Source organism: Lytechinus variegatus, chromosome 11 (genome assembly GCF_018143015.1).
Source record: "Lytechinus variegatus isolate NC3 chromosome 11, Lvar_3.0, whole genome shotgun sequence".
In the NCBI taxonomy this organism is placed as follows: domain Eukaryota; kingdom Metazoa; phylum Echinodermata; class Echinoidea; order Temnopleuroida; family Toxopneustidae; genus Lytechinus; species Lytechinus variegatus.
Window position 1 is genome coordinate 19,165,846 of NC_054750.1, and position 4,488 is coordinate 19,170,333.

Consider the following 4,488-nt stretch of genomic DNA (forward strand, 5'->3'; position numbering starts at 1 on the left):
TCTGTTAGTATTCTTATTGAAATGAATTCCGAAGTAGAATATTATTTTTTTAATTTAATTGCTCATTTTCTTACATTCTGAGTAGCAACTCAACCGCGTATTAGGAGTATGGAAGCTTTGAGATAAGCCACCATTTTGTCATCAAACATGGACAGTCTGGTTTTGTTGAGTGTTTTTTATTTCACTGGACTGCAGTGAGATGAGACATTTATTTAATTTCTTTCCATATGCTCGGTGAGCATTCTATTCTATTTTTTTAATGTTTTCAGTATGTGACAAGCAGTTAAGTTCACACCAAACCTGCTATTGCAATCGCCGTGGTGGTAAATTGGCTTTCTGCTCTGGTAAGAAATAAACTGTACCCGTTCATTCATTCATTTATTGATCAAAAACAATTATGTACAGATTACAAAAAATACCATGTTGATTAGAAATTTACAAATGTATCTTGATATCAAAGTATATCTAACTAAATAATATACTAAGAAATGCAATCAAAACATCATTGGAAAAGGACTATGATATCCTCTTCTTGAACAAAATCCTATCCCGTATTTGAATGTAGCATCATCTTTTAAAACCATTGATACTAGTTGATGAAAAGACATGTATCGCAGACGTGTGCACTTATAAACGATGATTTTTTTATTAGATGTACTTTGTTTTGTTACTTTAATGTAGGTATTCCTTGACTTTGCACAACTAATATTGTACTTCAAGATTTATTGGTGTTGTAACCCATCCATCCTAAATGAGTTTTTATTGACTCCTTTTTTCAAAGGCGCTGCTGGTGGTGAGAGCCTGTAAACCTCATGACATGTGATCTTCTGACCTTCAACCCTTGCTAATTAATCGATCGATTGATATCCTGGCCAGTAATAGCAGCTATAGTCCATAGGCTTATGAATAAAACATATTTGTGGCGTACGGAAATAAATCAGAACAAAAATTATTTTTGCATTTTTTTTTTCTTTACTTGTTTTCCAATTGTTTTAAAGATTACAAATTTCAGCAGGTAATGGAATAAAAGTTGAGGAAGATAACGGAAAGATATATATGTATTTATATATATATATATATATATATATATATATATATATATATATATATATATATATATATATATATATGTGTGTGTGTGGGGGGGGATGGGGTATGTGGGTGAGGGTGTGTTTGCGTGTGTGTGTTTGTGTGCCTTGTGAGTCAAAAAAAAAACTTTGGGGGAAAGTGTTTTGAAGTGGATTTTAATGCAACCCTTGTCACGCTGGTAGAAATATGACATCAATGACATCTGGATACATTCATTGCAGTCATACCTTACTCTGGCGCAATTAAAAAATGACATCACTTCAAAGAATACCTCCTGATCGTCCAAGCGTTGACACATACCACATAAATATGGCTTATCAAATTATTTATGACATATTTTTGTCCTTACATTTGGGATTTGTGGGTGTCATGTTTTATTTACTTACACGGCATATACAATGAGAGAGGGGGAGAAAGAAAGGAAGAAAGAAAGAGAGAGAAGGAAAGAAAGAGAGAGAGAGAGAGAAAGAAAGAAAGAGAGAGGGAGAGAGAGAGAAAGAAAGACAAATAAAGAAAGGGGAGATAGAGGAGAGTCATTGAAAGAGAGATAGATAAAAGGAGTAAATGAGACAGAAGGGAAATGAGTTAAAGAGAGAGAAGTGCAGTAAAACGGTGACACGACAATTGCTTCTGCGACATTTTCTCCGGCTTTGATATCTCAGAGGGCATAGGATAAAAGTAATAGGATTGTATTAAGAGTCTTTGGTTCAGAATCATGTAAAGATAATGATACGGGTTTGTTAAGTTATGGAGGCTGGATTTCATGTTTTTTAATATTTTTTTAATGCAGATTTTACATCGGAACGATTATCTTGTCTTGTCTTGGGTTAAGTCGGCAAATGCAGACTTGCTGTACTCCGCCAACTTTATTGATGTGTGTGAGATCACCAAGTAAGCAGGTCACTTGCTCGGTTTTTGAGTGAGTTTGGATTTGAAAGAGTCCAACGAGTTTATCAATGTTGTGTCGATGTTTAACTCATTCCAATCTTTGGTAGGGAATAAGCTGTATTTATGAGCGTCCCTTTTGACTAGCCGACGCTGGAACTTGACACTATTTCCTCTAGTCTGCCGGGTGGTTTGCAGGATGAAGTTTTTGGGGTTGATGGCAACAAGACCTTTGAGAGGGAGAGCTCGAGCTGTCTGAGAACTTCTCTGCTTTTCGAACAGCTTTCCTGCCATTTGAAGTGGCCATGGGAGTCAATGTGGATGCGCACATCTCTGAGTTCATGATTCACCTTCTCTGAGGAATAAAGTTCGTCTGTCGCCAGAGCGAATACCATGAAACCGTTTAAACGAATTGGATAAATCCCGGGGATGGGGAGAAGGATACATCTTCATATTAGGAGGATTGTTGTTTGCTTCAGATGTTTGCTTATTATTTGACTGATGGATATGTATGTATGTATTTTATTATTTTTTTTACCATATTCCAGTGTTGTTACAATATGTTAATGTTTTATACTAACAATAGGACCCCATTGGAAATAAGCCTTTCGGCTTTCATGTGCTATCCTGTCAAGGTATTCTTCAATTTCATTGTAATCTCTTGTGATATTCTTGACGAATAAAATCAATCAATCAATCTAATGTACAAGCCATTAAAATGTAAGAGGTGTGTCTCTTTTTGACCTTTAAATTGATAACATTTTTATACAAATATTTTCCTTCACTTGAAATAAAAGTATAAGGATAAATTACAAACTCGAATTCAAAGATATAGAATAATGATAAAGAAAAATATTTCTTTTTAATCGTAATGATATGAATAATTGCAGCAGATAAGTGATCATGCAAACTCCAGTTTACGAACACATACGAGTTTACAGGAAAGGATATCACAGGAAATGTATTCCAAAGGGTAGTTTTATGTATTTTCTGTCAAAGAAATTAAATGAGATAAATGAAGCCATATCCTTAAAGGATTATGTACGATGTTTCTTTGATAATAATGATAATGATATCAATAATCACTTTAGAGAGATGCACAATACCATATAAATAGTCTCTATAAGCGTGAGGAGGAATTGTATTTATTTTGTATAAGGCTTATGCATGTGATTCTTAAAAAGGTATGCTGTTTGTGTGCGCGAGTGTGGTGTGAGGGTGAGTGAAATGGAAATGTATATAAGACCAACTGGTTATAAAACGAAATGGTCATATATATGGTGATTAGACGAAGTAATGACTGGACTAAATGGTTATTAGACGAAATGTTGATGGACGGAATGGCATTAGACTAAATGAAAGTAGACCATGTGGTGAGTGGACGTGTTTGCAGTAGACGAATTGGCAATTTACCTCGACATGTATGCTATACACACTCACCCTCACACCGCACACGCGCGCTCGCACACAAACAGCATACATTTTTAAGAAGCATATGCATATATAAGCCTTATACAAAATAAATTAAATTCCTCCTCACGCTTATAGAGACTATTCATATGGTATTGTGCATCTCTCTAAACTGATTATTGATATCATTATCATTATTATCAAAGAAATATCGTACACTATCCTTCAAAGATGTGGCTTCATTTATCTCATTTTATTTCTTTGACAGAAAATAAATAAAACTACCCTCAGAAATACCTATCCTGTCTAGTTTTTTCCCCCTGTAAACTCGTATGTGTTCGTAAACTGAAGTCCGCATGTTCATTTATCTGCTGCAATTATTCATGTTGATTCAATTAAAAGAAAAAAAATTCTTTATCATTATTCTATATTTCAATTTTGAGTCTCTTATTTACCCTTCTACTCTTATTCAAATGAAGGAAATACATGTATTTGCATTAAAAAATGTTGTCCATTCAAAGGTCACAAAGAGACGCACCTCTCACATTTTAATGGCATGTAACAGTAAATATATAATTCTCCCCACCCCGGATTCGCCATCATATCCGAAATTCGTATTAACCCTCCCCCCCCATGATTATAGCATTTAACTCATTTTATTTATCTCTCTCTTCCACTGACTCTCCTCTATCTCCCCCTTTCCTTCTTTCCTTTTTTTTTTCTTTCTTTCTATAAAATATACTATCTATTTCCGTTAAAGGACAAGTCAACCCCAACAAAAACTTGATTTGAATAAAAAGAGAAAAATTCAACAAGCATAACACTGAAAATTTCATCAAAATCGGATGTAAAATAAGAAAGTTATGGCATTTTAAAGTTTCGCTTATTTTCAACAAAATAGTTATATGAACGAGCCAGTTACATCCAAATGAGAGAGTTGATGACATCAATCACTCACTATTTCTTTTGTATTTTATTATATGAAATATTTTTATTTTCTCGTCATTGTCATGGGAAATGAAGTTTCATTCCTCCCTGAACACGTGGAATTCCATTATTTTAACATTTTTGTGCTTCAGGCAAGGAGGTCCTAATCGTCAAATT

The 4,488-nt window shown here is 34.2% G+C and overlaps 1 long non-coding RNA gene across 1 annotated transcript; it reads left to right on the plus strand.

The window, feature by feature from the left end:
- Positions 1–273: 273 nt before the first annotated feature.
- Positions 274–952, plus strand: LOC121423693. Its single transcript, XR_005971305.1, has 2 exons — positions 274–344; positions 782–952. It is a non-coding gene; the product is annotated as an uncharacterized LOC121423693 (long non-coding RNA).
- Positions 953–4,488: the final 3,536 nt, after the last annotated feature.